Below are 16,525 nucleotides of genomic sequence, written 5' to 3'. Positions count from 1 at the left end.
AATAGAATTCAGAGATCTTCGTTACACATATTTATATATATATATATATATATATATATATATATATATATATATATGTATATACACATATTTACACACACATATATATATATATATATATATATATATATAGATTCCTGCATTAGGAGGAAGTGCAGGCCCTGACATGCCACATGGAGCATTATGGGGTTGCTCCAAGTTAGGTAGCTCTTAGCTTAGACATATTGTAGTAAGGAGCCATTATAATGTGGCTCCTTGCTGGTTAATATTAGACCCAGATTGGGGTAATGGAAGTGTGAGGTGTGGTGCCTCTGGACTAGCTGAGCTGGATGGCTTTAGTGTGGCATACCTTTATATTCTATTAACACTTTTTCACTTATTAATTTTTTAACACTATTTCTCTATTTTAAGTACATTTCATGTTTGTATCACCCTCTCTATAGCTTCGGCTTCCTAAATACTAATTTATTAACACTATAGTTTTTTCACTGGTATGCTACGCTGGGCTTTCTGGCTTATGCTGCTGTTATCATTCAGGGTGCTGGGGGAAACCAAATGCCTCCTTTGGACGCCGGGTTCTTGTGCCTGCTACAGTGCGTCCCCTCCTATGAGGAATTGCGTTAGGACATCCCCGATGTTATCCCTGTGGAACCCCAGTGTACCCCGCTGCAGAAAAGGAGATTTGTGGTAAGACCTTACCTTTGTTAAATCTCTTTCTGCGAGGTACACTGGGTTACACTAGTCGTCTCTTTTACCTGCTACTGCATTGGACTGGTTAACAAAACTGAGCTCCTGTGCATGGAAGCAGGGTTATAGAGGAGGCGCTAAGCATCCTGGGAACAGTCAAACCTTTTAGCCTGTTGGTGCCTCAGATCAAGATCCATAGTTACACCCTGATGTTATCCCTGTGGAACCGTGTCTATCGCACAGAAAGAGATTTAACGAAGTTAAGTTCTTACCATAAATCTCTTTTTTTCCTCCTTCTAGTAATGACCCTTACACATTATGCCACACACCGTCATGCCTATTACACATTATCCCACACACCTTAATAATGCCTATTCTATGTTATGCCACACACCATAATGTACATTATAACTTATACCACACACCATAATGCCCATTACACATTACGCCACACACCGTAATGGCTATTAATCGTCACCCCACACACCGTAATGCCCATTACCCGTTACACCACACACCGTTATGCCCATTACATATTGTGCTACACATAATGTCGTACACTGTAATGCCCACTACACATTAAGTCACATACAGTTATGCCCCTTGACACCATTTTGTCCCAAACATATTAATGTCCTATACAAATTATGCCCCACAGTAAGGCTAATTATTTTTAAATTACCTGCTCACTGCCAGGAGTCTCATGCTCGTTGCCAAGGGTTTCATGCTCGTTTCCAGGGGTCCCATGCTCTCTGCCTGGAGTCTCATACTCGTTGCCAAGGGTTTCATGCTCATTTCCAGAGGTTTCATGCTCATTGCCCGCCTGCAGCAGGTGCCGTGGGCTGCGTGGGTGCCCGCTGCAGCCTATACCATTGAAGGAAACACTCAGATGCTAGCGGCCCTACTTGACCTCTAGCGTCTATCTCCCTTCTCTCCTCCAGACGCTAGAGGCCAAGTGTGACCTCTAGCGTCTGAGTGTTTCTCACAATGGTATCGGCTTTAGCGGGCGCCCACACAGCACACAGTGCCTGCTGCAGCCAGGGTGCAGAGTGCGGGTAGAAGGTGCCTGCGGGGGAGGGGGGAGACTGCAGCTGCGCCCTGAGGCAGCAGTGCCACGGGTGGCCGCCTGGCCTGCCAGCCCCTAGAACCGCTTCTGTGCCCAGACCATTACATAACAACAATACCCAGCTTACTATACAGCAGTAATGCTGGGGTTAGCATTTCTGTCATTATGGAATTAAAACTGGTACATTATAGAACAAGTCTCATGAGTAAGAACCAGTGACTCAAGAGAGACCACTGGTTCCTAGCTAATTTGTATCTGTATATCAAGCTACTGGGTGGAAAACTTGCATCTAACTGTAAATCAGCCAGTAGTCATCTACAAGTCAGTGCTGCACAATATGGACCTCGTGTAGACGAATAGATTTTCTTTCAAAAAGAACATGAAAAATACGCCCAGAAAAAAATAGTTAATTTATGTGGCAAGTCAGTATGCTAACCATGTGCAATGGTCTCACACATCAGACACAGTGGCCAGTATTTACTAAAAATCCGAGTTTTGCCGATTTGTGTTTTTTTTTCTAAGTCCCAATCCGGGAATTCACTAAGCAGAAAACTCAGCAGTGTCTGGTCTATTTGTAATGGTTTGATTGGCAAAGTTCAGAAATACGAATGAATAGACCATCGGTCAAACGCGGCTGTTATTTCATAATTTAGGGCATTCACTATTCATTTGTATTTGGGTGTTAGTCTCTGAGTGCTCAAGTGCGGGTCTGTTTTTTTCCGATTCGTTAAAAAAAGCAGCAAAAAAATAGACCTGCTTTTTCCAGTCGAGTTTGGATAACCATGCACGGATCAGTGAGATCTGTGCATGGTTATCTATGGGAAAGGGTCTGTTTAATGTAAAAACAGAAAAAAAAAATTGCGTGGGGTCCCCCCCTCCTAAGCATAACCAGCCTCGGGCTCTTTGAGCCGGTCCTGGTTGAAAAAATATGGGGGGAAAAAATGTCAGGGGTTCCTCCATATTTCATCAACCAGCACCGGGCTCTGCGCCTGGTCCTGGTTCCAAAAATACGGGGGACAAAGCGTAGGGGTCCCCCGTATTTCTCTGACGTCCTAGTGGATGCTGGGAACTCCGTAAGGACCATGGGGAATAGACGGGCTCCGCAGGAGACTGGGCACTCTAAGAAAGAATTAGGACTACTGGTGTGCACTGGCTCCTCCCTCTATGCCCCTCCTCCAGACCTCAGTTAGAATCTGTGCCCGGCTCGAGCTGGTTGCACACTAGGGGCTCTCGTGAGCTCTTAGTAAAGAAAGTATTTATTAGGTTTTTTATTTTCAGTGAGATCTGCTGGCAACAGACTCACTGCTACGAGGGACTTAGGGGAGAGAGCGAACCTACCTGCTTGCAGCTAGCTTGGGCTTCTAGGCTACTGGACACCATTAGCTCCAGAGGGATCGAACACAGGCCCAGCCTCGGTCGTCTGGTCCCGGAGCCGCGCCGCCGTCCCCCTTGCAGAGCCAGAAGCAAGAAGAATGTCTTGGAAATCGGCGGCTGAAGACTCCGGTCTTCATTAAGGTAGCGCACAGCACTGCAGCTGTGCGCCATTGCTCCCCATGCACACCACATACTCCGGTCACTGATGGGTGCAGGGCGCTGGGGGGGGGGCGCCCTGGGCTGCAATTAGATTACCTTAAAAATGGCAAAAAACACATAATATAGTCTAATAAACTATATATGTGTAAAAATCCCCTACCATTATATTAATATAAAGAGCGGGAGAAGCCCGCCAAAAAAGGGGCGGGGCTATCTCCCTCAGCACACTGGCGCCATTTCCTCTTCACAGCTCCGCTGGAAGGACGCTCCCCAGGCTCTCCCCTGCAGTTTCCAGGCTCAATAGGGTAAAAAAGAGGGGGGGCACTAAATTTAGGCGCAATACTGTGTATTATAGCTGCTATAGGGAAAATCACTTTGTGTAGTGTAAATCCCTGTTTATATAGCGCTGTGGTGTGTGCTGGCATACTCTCTGTCTCCCCAAAGGACTTTGTGGGGTCCTGTCCTCAGTCAGAGCATTCCCTGTGTGTGTGCGGTGTGTCGGTACGGCTGTGTCGACATGTTTGATGAGGCTTATGTGGAGGCGGAGTAGGTGCCGATAAATGTGATGTCACCCCCTGCGGGGTCGACACCAGAGTGGATGGATATGTGGAAGGTATTAACCGACAGTGTCAACTCCTTACATAAAAGGCTGGATGACGTAACAGCCGTGGGACAGCCGGCTTCTCAGCCCGTGCCTGCCCAGGCGTCTCAAAGGCCATCAGGGGCTCAAAAACGCCCGCTACCTCAGATGGCAGACACAGATGTCGACACGGAGTCTGACTCCAGTGTCGACGACGACGAGACTAATGTACATTCCACTAGGGCTATCCGTTGCATGATTACGGCAATGAAAAATGTGTTGCACATTTCTGACATTAACCCAAGTACCACTAAAAAGGGTATTATGTTTGGGGAGAAAAAGCAACCAGTGGTTTTTCCACCTTCAGATGAGTTAAATGAAGTGTGTGAAGAAGCGTGGGCTTCCCCTGATAAAAAAACGAGTGATTTCTAAAAAGTTACTAATGGCGTACCCTTTCCCGCCAGAGGACAGGGTACGTTGGGAGACATCCCCGAGGGTGGATAAAGCGCTCACACGCTTGTCAAAAAAGGTGGCACTACCGTCTCAGGATACGGCCGCCTTAAAGGAGCCTGCGGATAGAAAGCAGGAGGCTATCCTGAAGTCTGTGTATACACACTCAGGTACTATACTGAGACCTGCTATTGCTTCAGCATGGATGTGCAGTGCTGCAGCAGCGTGGTCTGATTCCCTATCTGATAATATTGATTCCCTTGACAGGGACACTATATTGCTAACCATAGAGCATATTAAAGACGTAGTCTTATACATGAGAGATGCACAGAGGGATATTTGCCGGCTGGCATCTAGAATAAATGCAATGTCCATTTCTGCCAGGAGAGTATTATGGACTCGGCAGTGGACAGGTGATGCGGATTCTAAAAGGCACATGGAGGTTTTGCCTTACAAGGGTGAGGAATTGTTTGGGGATGGTCTCTCGGACCTCGTTTCCACAGCGACAGCTGGGAAGTCGACATTTTTACCCCAGGTTCCCTCACAGCCAAAGAAAGCACCGTATTATCAGGTACAGTCCTTTCGGCCCCAGAAAGGCAAGCGGGTTAAAGGAGCGTCCTTTCTGCCCAGAGGCCGGGGTAGAGGGAAAAAGCTGCACCATGCAGCCAGTTCCCAAGAACAGAAATCCTCCCCTGCTTCCACTAAATCCACCGCATGACGCTGTGGGGGCCCGTCTCCGGAACTTCAGCAACCGGTGGGTTCGCTCACAGGTGGATCCCTGGGTTCTACAAGTGGTATCTCAGGGATACAAGCTGGAATTCGAGACATCTCCCCCTCGCCGTTACCTCAAATCAGCCTTGCCAGCTACTCCCCCGGACAGGGAGGTAGTGCTGGCGGCAATTCACAAGCTGTTCCTCCAGCAGGTGATAATAAAAGTTCCCCTCCTTCAACAGGGACTATTCCACAATGTTTGTGGTACCGAAACCAGACGGTTCGGTGAGACCCATTCTAAATTTAAAATCCTTGAACACTTATATAAGAAGGTTCAAGTTCAAAATGGAATCGCTCAGGGCGGTTATTGCAAGCCTGGAAGAAGGGGATTACATGGCATCACTGGACATCAAGGATGCATACCTGCACGTCCCCATTTACCCACCTCACCAGGTGTACCTCCGTTTTGTGGTACAAGACTGCCATTACCAATTCCAGACGTTGCCGTTTGGTCTGTCAACGGCACCGAGGGTATTTACCAAGGTAATGGCCGAAATGATGATACTCCTTCGAAAGAAGGGAGTTATAATTATCCCATACTTGGACGATCTCCTTATAAAGGCGAGGTCCAGGGAGCAGTTGTTGGTCGGAGTAGCACTATCTCAGGAGGTGCTACAACAGCACGGCTGGATTCTGAATATTCCAAAGTCGCAGCTGGTTCCTACGACACGTCTGCTGTTCCTGGGTATGATTCTGGACACAGAACAAAAGAAGGTGTTTCTCCCGGAGGAGAAGGCCAAGGAGTTGTCATCTCTGGTCAGAGACCTCCTGAAACCAAAACAGGTGTCGGTGCATCACTGCACGCGAGTCCTGGGAAAGATGGTAGCTTCTTACGAAGCAATTCCATTCGGCAGGTTCCATGCAAGGATCTTTCAGTGGGATCTGTTAGACAAGTGGTCCGGATCGCATCTTCAGATGCATCGGCTGATCACACAGTCCCCGAGGGCCAGGGTGTCTCTGCTGTGGTGGCTGCAGAGTGCTCATCTTCTAGAGGGCCGCAGATTCGGCATACAGGACTGGGTCCTGGTGACCACGGATGCAAGCCTCCGAGGTTGGGGGGCAGTCACGCAGGGTAGAGAAACTTCCAAGGACAATGGTCGAGTCAGAAGGCTTCCCTACACATAAATATTCTGGAACTAAGGGCCATTTACAATGCCCTAAGTCAGGCAAGACCCCTGCTTCAAAACCAGCCGGTGCTGATTCAGTCAGACAACATCACGGCGGTCGCCCATGTAAACCGACAGGGCGGCACAAGAAGCAGGATGGCGATGGCAGAAGCCACAAGGATTCTCCGATGGGCGGAAAATCACGTGATAGCACTGTCAGCAGTGTTCATTCCGGGAGTGGACAACTGGGAAGCAGACTTCCTCAGCAGGCACGACCTCCACCTGGGAGAGTGGGGACTTCATCCAAAAGTCTTCCAACTGATTGTAAACCGTTGGGAAAGGCCACAGGTGGACATGATGGCATCCCGCTTAAACAAAAAGCTAAAAAATATTACGCCAGGTCAAGGGACCCTCAGGCGATAGCTGTGGACGCACTAGTGACACCGTGGGTGTACCAGTCGGTTTATGTGTTCCCTCCTCTTCCTCTCATACCAAAGGTGCTGAGGATAATAAGAAAGAGAGGAGTAAGAACAATACTCATCGTTCCGGATTGGCCAAGAAGGACTTGGTACCCGGAACTACAAGAAATGATCTCAGAGGACCCTTGGCCTCTGCCTTTCAGACTGGACCTGCTGCAGCAGGGGCCCTGTCTGTTCCAAGACTTACCGCGGCTGCGTTTGACGGCATGGCGGTTGAACGCCGGATCCTGATGGAAAAGGGCATTCCGGTTGAAGTCATTCCTACGCTGATAAAAGCTAGGAAAGATGTGACAGCAAAGCATTATCACCGCATATGGCGAAAATATGTTGCTTGGTGTGAGGCTATGAAGGCCCCCATGAAAGAATTTCAGCTGGGTCGATTTCTGCACTTCCTATAGTCAGGAGTGACTATGGGCCTAAAATTGGGATCCATTAAAGTCCAGATTTCAGCCCTGTCTATTTTCTTTCAAAAAGAACTGGCTTCACTGCCTGAAGTTCAGACGTTTGTTAAAGGAGTGCTGCATATTCAGCCCCCTTTTGTGCCCCCAGTGGCACCTTGGGATCTCAACGTTGTGTTGGATTTCCTAACATCACATTGGTTTGAGCCACTTCAGACCGTGGAATTAAAATATCTCACGTGGAAAGTGGTCATGCTTTTGGCTTTGGCTAGGCGGGTGTCAGAATTGGCGGCTTTGTCCTGTAAAAGCCCCTATCTGATCTTCCATATGGATAGAGCAGAATTGAGGACTCGTCCCCAATTCCTCCCTAAGGTGGTATCAGCGTTTCATTTGAACCAACCTATTGTGGTGCCTGCGGCTACTAGGGACTTGGAGGCCTCCAAGTTCCTGGACGTAGTCCGGGCCCTGAAAATCGATGTTTCCAGGACGGCTAGAGTCAGACTGACTCGCTGTTTATCCTGCATGCACCCAACAAGCTGGATGCTCCTGCTTCTAAGCAGACTATTGCTCGCTGGATCTGCTCCACGATTCAGCTTGCACATTCTGCGGCTGGACTGCCGCATCCTAAATCAGTCAAAGCCCATTCCACGAGGAAGGTGGGCTCTTCTTGGGCGGCTGCCCGAGGGGTCTCGGCTTTACAACTTTGCCGAGCTGCTACCTGGTCGGGATCAAACACGTTTGCAAAATTCTACAAGTTTGATACCCTGGCTGAGGAGGACCTTGAGTTTGCTCATTCGGTGCTGCAGAGTCATCCGCACTCTCCCGCCCGTTTGGGAGCTTTGGTATAATCCCCATGGTCCTTACGGAGTTCCCAGCATCCACTAGGACGTCAGAGAAAATAAGAATTTACTCACCGGTAATTCTATTTCTCGTAGTCCGTAGTGGATGCTGGGCGCCCATCCCAAGTGCGGATTGTCTGCAATACTTGTATATAGTTATTGCCTAACTAAAAAGGGTTATTGTTATGAGCCATCTGTTAGTGAGGCTCAGTTGTTATTCATACTGTTAACTGGGTATAGTATCACGAGCTGTACGGTGTGATTGGTGTGGCTGGTATGAGTCTTACCCGGGATTCCAAATCCTTTCCTTATTGTGTCAGCTCTTCCGGGCATAGTTTCCCTAACTGAGGTCTGGAGGAGGGGCATAGAGGGAGGAGCCAGTGCACACCAGTAGTCCTAATTCTTTCTTAGTGTGCCCCGTCTCCTGCGGAGCCCGTCTATTCCCCATGGTCCTTACGGAGTTCCCAGCATCCACTACGGACTACGAGAAATAGAATTACCGGTGAGTAAATTCTTATTTTTTGAAACCAGCACCGGGCTCCACTAGCCAGGTACATAATGCCACAGCCGGGGGACACTTTTATACTGGTCCCTGCGGCCCTGGCATTACATACCCAACTAGTCACCCCTGGCCGGGGTACCCTGGAGGAGTGGGGACCCCTTAAATCAAGGGGTCCCCCCCCTCCAGCCACCCAAGGGCCAGGGGTGAAGCCCGAGGCTGTCCCCCCCATCCAAGGGCGGCGGATGGGGGGCTGATAGCCATGTGTAAAAAATGTGAATATTGTTTTTTAGTAGCAGTACTACAAGTCCCAGCAAGCCTCCCCCCGCAAGCTGGTACTTGGAGAACCACAAGTACCAGCATGCGGTGGAAAACCTGGCCCGCTGGTACCTGTAGTACTACTACTAAAAAAAATACCCCCAAAAAAACAGGACACACACACACCGTGAAAGTATAAGTTTATTACATACATGTACACCTCCATACATACATACTTACCTATGTTGCCACGAGGCTCGGTCGTCTTCTCCCTGAAGAATCCTTGGGGTACCTGTGAAAAAAATTATACTCACATAATCCAGTGTAGATTGTGTCCAATGTATAATCCACGTACTTGGCAAAACAAAAAAACGGAAACCCGACCACGCACTGAAAGGGGTCCCATGTTTACACATGGGACCCCTTTCCCCGACTGCCAGGACCCCCCTGACTCCTGTCAAAGAGGGTCCCTTCAGCCAATCAGGGAGCGCCACGTCGTGGCACTCTCCTGATTTGCTGTGTGCTCCTGTAGCAAAATTCTACAAGTTTGATACCCTGGCTGAGGAGGACCTTGAGTTTGCTCATTCGGTGCTGCAGAGTCATCCGCACTCTCCCGCCCGTTTGGGAGCTTTGGTATAATCCCCATGGTCCTTACGGAGTTCCCAGCATCCACTAGGACGTCCGAGAAAATAAGAATTTATTCACCGGTAATTCGGTAATTCTATTTCTCGTAGTCCGTAGTGGATGCTGGGCGCCCATCCCAAGTGCGGATTGTCTGCAATACTTGTATATAGTTATTGCCTAACTAAAAAGGGTTATTGTTATGAGCCATCTGTTAGTGAGGCTCAGTTGTTATTCATACTGTTACTTTGCGGTCAGCGGTTGACCGAAAGTAACCTCACCGCTGACCGCAAAGTTCCCACCATTGGCTACAATGGAGCGCATAGGCGCTACATTGTATCTCTGCCGTGTGCTGCCTCACAGACACTACAGGAGCACACAGCCAATCAGGAGAGTGCCACGACGTGGCGCTCCCTGATTGGCTGAAGGGACCCTCTTTGACAGGAGTCAGGGGGGTCCTGGCAGTCGGGGAAAGGGGTCCCATGTGTAAACATGGGACCCCTTTCAGTGCGTGGTCGGGTTTCCGTTTTTTTGTTTTGCCAAGTACGTGGATTGTACATTGGAGACAATCTACACTGGATTATGTGAGTATAATATTTTTCACAGGTACCCCAAGGATTCTTCAGGGAGAAGACGACCGAGCCTCGTGGGAACATAGGTAAGTATGTATGTATGTATGGAGGTGTGCATGTATGTAATAAACTTATACTTTCACGGTGTGTGTGTGTCCTGTTTTTTTGGGGGTATTTTTTTAGTAGTAGTACTACAGGTACCAGCGGGCCAGGTTTTCCACCGCATGCTGGTACTTGTGGTTCTCCAAGTACCAGCTTGCAGGGAGGCTTGCTGGGACTTGTAGTACTGCTACTAAAAACAATATTCACATTTTTTACACATGGCTATCAGCCCCCCATCCGCCGCCCTTGGATGGGGGGGGACAGCCTCGGGCTTCACCCCTGGCCCTTGGGTGGCTGGAGGGGGGGACCCGTTGATTTAAGGGGTTCCCACTCCTCCAGGGTACCCCGGCCAGGGGTGACTAGTTGGGTATGTAATGCCAGGGCCGCAGGGACCAGTATAAAAGTGTCCCCCGGCTGTGGCATTATGTACCTGGCTAGTGGAGCCCGGTGCTGGTTTAAAAAATACGGGGGACCCCTACGCTTTTTGTCCCCCGTATTTTTGGAACCAGGACCAGGCACAGAGCCCGGTGCTGGTTGATGAAATATGGGGGAACCCCTGTCCTTTTTTCCCCCCATATTTTTTCAACCAGGACCGGCTCAAAGAACCCGAGGCTGGTTGTGCTTAGGAGGGGGGACCCCATGCAATTTTTTTCTGCTTTTTTACGACTTTAAACACCTTTTTAAGGTACACAATAAAGCCCTGCACGGATCTCACAGATCCGGCCGGGATTCCTTGTGTTTTGTCAGGCAGTGTTTTACTCATCACTCCCCGTAAAACACTGCCTAACATTACAAATCACATCGACATCGGAAAATACGAATTTGGAAAAGTCGGCAGCTTAGTGAATGATCGTATCAGGATTCAAAAAGTTGCAGTTAAATGCACCCGATACCATTCGAGTTCAAACACCCTTCAAAACGGCAAAAAGAGGATTTTGGTACTTACCGATAAATCCATTTCTCTGAATCCTCTAGGGGACACTGGAGTCATATACAGTAGGGGTGTGAAGCTTGCAACCGGAGGTGTGGCACAATCTAAAAATTAGCATTGTCTGCACAGCCGGCTCCTCCCCCTTCACATCCCTCATCCCTCAGTTTGGGAAATTTGACCGAGAGAGCAGGACATGAAACTAGAGCACATGGCGAGGAACCGAACCGTACAACATATCAAACAGCTTCCGAGGAATTCTTAACAGAAAAACCAACGCTGTTTGCACGAACTGTTTGAACAAGAACCTTGAACACAGCAGGTTGACAGCACCGAGGCGGGCGTCCAGTGTCCCCTAGAGGATTCAGAGAAATGGATTTATCGGTAAGTACCAAAATCCTCTTTTCTCTTTCATCCACTAGGGGACACTGGAGTCATATACAGTAGGGGACGTCCCAAAGTTATCCCCCAGGGAGGGCGTGCTGTCAGTGGTCTGCAAAACTAAACGTCCGAACTTAGAGTGTCCGGACGCAAAGTCATCAAACTTGTAAAATTTTGCGAACGTGTGGGTTGAGGACCACGTCGCCGCTCTGCAAAGTTGAGTAGTGAAAACACCTCTGACGGCCCTCCACGAGGCATCCTATGATCTGGTAGGAGCACCCGTCTGAGCCGGAACCTGTTTGCCACAGGAACCATAAGCTTGCCAAATGGCAAGTCGAATCCATCTAGACAAAAGCAGCTTAGATGCTGGCCAACCCCTCTTTGGCCAATCATAGAGAACAAACAATGGTCCGACAGTTTGAAGGCCGACGTAACTTGTACGTATACCCGTAAAGCTTGGGCAACATCCAAAGACACTTCCCCATCTGTGAGACTCTGAAAAGATGGAACCACAATTGGCTGGTTTACGTGAAACCCCCTTAGGAAGGAAACCTGTTCTTGTACGGAGTTCTGCTTTAACCCCATGCGACATTCAAAGGACTCTTACACGATAGGGCTCCCAACTTAGAAACCCGCCTGGCCGAAACCAAGGCAAGCAATAACGTGACCTTCCAAAAGATATAGTTCAGCTGTTTTTGCTAACGACTCAAACGTTGGAGATCTGAAAAATTCCAACCCAAATTACAGTCCCATGGCGCATTTGTAGGGTGAAAAGGGGGTTGTATCCTCAGAACCCCCTGTAAAAAGGCTTGAACCTCTGGCAAGAATGCTAACCGCTTGTTGACATAGGATGGAGAGAGATGAAATTTGAACGTTCAGAGAGCCCAGCCTATATCTAGACCGGTCTGAAGGAACAGCAGAAGTCTGGATAAGTGGAAGTTCGTCGAATTCCACCCACGTTCTTGACACCAGTCCATGTACATCTTCCAAATCCTGCAGTAGTGCATGGCTGTGACCGGCTTCCTAGCGTTAATTATCATAGGAACGGTCGTTCTTGGTATCCCTCTGTGTGTTAAGATCCAGGTTACTATAGCCCCACCGTTAAATGCAGCCTATGTAGGTCTGGTGTTGGAACAGTCCCTGAGATAGCAGGTCCTCCCTTTGAGGTAATCGCCAACGATCTTCCACCAGTAACCCTCGCAGGACTGAGTACCAACTCCTGTGGGGCCAATCTGGTGCAATTAGAATTGCCCGTACTCATTCTTGGTTCAACCGTTACAGAACCCTGGGTATGTGTGGGAAAGGTGGAGAAATAAAAACCCTCCTGTAACACCAAGGAAGTGTTACTGCGTCCACTCCTTCTGCTGCTGGATATCTTGTCCTGGACACAGATCTGGGCAGCTGATGGTTTCACCGACACGCCATTAGATCGACTAGAGGTAGACCCCATCTCCTCACCACCCTGTCGAAAATCTGTGGATGTAGGCACCACTTTCCCGGATGCATGTCCTGGCAGCTGAGATCATCTGCTTCCCAGTTTTCTAAACCTGGAATGAACACTGCCGAGAGGATGATGTTTCGCCTTTCTGCCCACAACAAGATCTTTGTGGCTTCCATTAACGCCATCCTGCTCTTTGTTCCCCCTTGATGGTTTATACAAGCAGTCGTCGTGACATTGTCCGACTGTATCTTTAAGTGTTGATCCATGACTAGGTCTGCGGCTAAGAGAAGCGCACCGCAAACTGCTCTCAGTTCGAGAATGTATTTGGGCAGGCTGCCCTTCATGTTCTAAGCCCGCAATAACTGACTGGATTTATTCCATCCTGAATCTGCCAACCGTTAGGACTTTGTACCACTAGGACGGCATCCCAACCTCTGAGACTGGCGTTCGTTGTCAGGATCCTCCAATCCCAAATGCCTAATCTCTTGCATGCTGCGAGATTCTTTTGCAACGACCACCAAATCAGTAGGTTCGTATGTGTGGTGGAAGTTGGATTCTTTGATGTAGAAGCCAGTGCGAATCTGCTCCCTGAGCAATGAGTTTCATCTGGAATGGTCGGGAATGAAGTCTTGCGTACCGGAGAGCTGTGAATGACGCCACCCTCTTCTCGAGAAGTAGCACACAGAGGTGTAGAGAAACAGTCTGTGTCCTTAGTACCTCCTGAGCCACTAACCTTTGTGGGTCCTGGATCTAGTGCTCTGGTAGGAATACTCTCAATTGTATAGTGTCCAAGATGAGACAGAGGAATTGAGTCCGTTGAGTTAGCATGAGGTTGGATTACTTTGATGAGATGCTGAGCATCCTTTATCAGCTGTTTCTGAGATGAGGTCTATATCAGTAGATCGTCTTGAGAAGGTATGATCGTGACCCTCAACTGTCTCAATCCTGTCACCACTATTGTTATGATCTTTATAAAGATTCTTGGGGCTGATGATAGACCGAATGGCAGGGCCCTGATTCGGTAGTAATCCCACACTGGCGCAAATCTTAAGTAAGCTTGGTGAGGGGTCCAAATCGGAATATGAAGGTATTTTGCATTATTAAAAGTTTTGAATAAAATCCCGTTCCTCATTGAGGGTCGGGGACTGGCGACTTAAGCCTTTGTATCTAGGAGTCTTTGAATTTGCCTTCTGTAACGCTCCTGCTCGCAATGGGCACCTTACGCCCTCGCACTGCTAATAAACAGCCTGAGTGTACACTCCTGTAACTCTATCCTGTAACCCTGGGAAATCTCTTGCTGACCCAGACGTCTGGTGATGTTTTGGCCCAGACGTCCCCAAGGTGGACCCCAGGTGAGCAGGGAGACCGTCATACTTTTCTGGTGTCGACTGTCTTCTGGCTAGGTACGACAGCGATGGAATGAACTTAAACACTGGTCCCGAGCAACCTCCTCTAACGTGTGAAGTGGTGCTTGAGTAAGAAATAGGTAGAACGGTAGATTTCACTGCAGTTGCCTGCAAAATCTACTTGTCGAACTCATCATATAACATCTAAACCCCAAAATGGAATAGCCTCTACTCCGGGAATCGTAGACCACTAGCCATTCTCTGAGCCATAAAATTCTTCTAGTGGAAATGGCCGAAATCGAGATGCGGGACGCTATTCTACTAGCGACCCTTGAAGTCTGGCACATATAAGTCGCTGATTTTCGAATATGCTCCGCTAACTGAGAAATTTCCTCTAGGCTACTTTCTTACGCCCAGCCCATGCGACAAATGTGCTGTTATAAAATGATTTTAATGCAGTGTGCACCCGGCGACATGACATATCCTTTAAGGCGGTCACTTTAGGCAGAGGTGACATTTGTCAACGAGGAGAGGGCTACGAATAGATCGAAAACTCTCTGGTTCCTGAACTCCTTACGTCAGGAAGCGTAGGATCTACATAACCGCTTTTATAAGGGAATCTAAGCTCCTGATCTAAGGCAGACTCAATTATCTTGCCCTTTCATCTATAATAAGACCCTCATCCTCCTTCGTGTAAGATGGGGAGGGTTCTCCGAAACGCCCTGCTCACATTGCATAATGCTTGTGCAGGAGGGATTAAGTTAAATCAGAATACCTCCATGGTCTTTGATAATCCCTCAGCCCCTTTGACTGCTGTTTGTGGGATTTTGACATTGCTTTTGAAAGCTTTGTTAGAGCTTGACCGTGGCGGAAGCTTGCTCCCATGTTGAGCGCCTTTAAATAAACAGGAAACGCATACCCGGGAGTCACCCAAACTAGCGCTGATCTTATTACAGTTTGTGCACACATAATAAGCTCTTGGTAAGTGCTTTTAACATTTGAAGCCGCACCCCAGAGAGCGCTCCTCAGTGCTTTCCGCCTTTATAATAGGAACAGAAAGACCGTAACGGGTGATGGATATTAAAGGTACACCAGATTCATCTAGCTGGATTTTTTTTTATTTTTTGTTTTGTTTTGTTTTACTTTACATACTACAGATGGGTCCCCGGTTATCTCGACTAGTTGCGCATATGGCCAACATGACTTATTAGCATAAAACCCTTCGGCTATTGTTCTCGAACAATACAGCAGGGGATTAAGTCCGACTGGCCAGTCTCAGTTAATCTTATTAAAGGTCAAGATAAATGTTGGACCCATCCGTATATAAAAAAATTAAGTAATAATAATAATAATAATAATAATAACAACAATAATAATAAAAATATCACCAGTCGTTGTCACCCTCGCACACCCAACTGTATTTCAGTTCTGGGGTCGGGTTTGTGATCCAGTCGTTCCCTTTATTTCGTCGGGATCTTTTGTTTAGAAGTCCCTTGAAAATATATATATCCAACTCTTTGTTAGAGTACATTGAAAATCCATTGCAGCAGAGTCCTAATATATAAAATATCCAGTAGAGGGGGCAGTGTTCTATCATAAAACAACTCGTTCCTCTGCTATGACTGGTCTGGAAGCCTGACTATTCTAAAGGGGGCGTATACTTTCTAATAGAAACTTTTAGGCGCCTCTAATAGTTTTAAAATGGCCGCCACTATATATTTAATATATATATACATAATCACTAAAGTGGTCACTCTGCCCCCTTTTACGGCTGCCCCAGCCCGTTGTTACTGCCAAGAGGAGACTTTGTATACATTCCCCCCCTTTGCTGTCCCCCAGTGCTGCGCTGGCAGCGGGAGGTCTATACAAGGGGAGTGCGGAGGAGCTTGCTGCTAGCCTGTACGTTATAAGGCAGCAGCGTATAAGAAGCCGCTGCTGCTCTTTTCCCCCGTCAGCTTTACCAGCCCCCCGCACCCTCGTACTAGCATCGACGGCGGGAGGCGTGTGGGGGATACAGCCCGAGTCCCGGCGGGTGCAGGGGAAGCTGCGGCTGCTAGCCGCGAGAGATTTCAGCGGGAGGCGGGAGGGGGCGCGTTTTTGTAACAGCCCGCTGTTCCCTCGTGTTTAAGCGGCGGCGTTATACGGTGCCGTTGACAGCTGCAGTGTGTCTCCCTCAGCCCTCCGTTTGTAGTGGCAGGAGGGGCGGACGGGGGAGCTGACATGAAGCGGGATCTAAACACTGATCCCTTGTATAGCTGGCCAGGGAGTGTGTCACAGCGCCAGTGGAAGGAGGGGGCGGTGGGGAAAGCTTCCCAGGGCTTAGTTACTGTATGCCCTGTATCTAAGGTTAAACTATAACTAGGGCCCTTTTACAACCAGTACTCACTGCTGACTCTGTGCTCCGGATTTTCTGAGGAGAGATGTAGATCACCTTTAGTAGGGATCATTGTCTCTCTATTCTTAAGACT

The sequence above is a fragment of the Pseudophryne corroboree genome, chromosome 10 (genome assembly GCF_028390025.1).
Source record: "Pseudophryne corroboree isolate aPseCor3 chromosome 10, aPseCor3.hap2, whole genome shotgun sequence".
NCBI lineage: Eukaryota > Metazoa > Chordata > Amphibia > Anura > Myobatrachidae > Pseudophryne > Pseudophryne corroboree.
Note: the sequence above shows the minus strand (reverse complement) of the source record.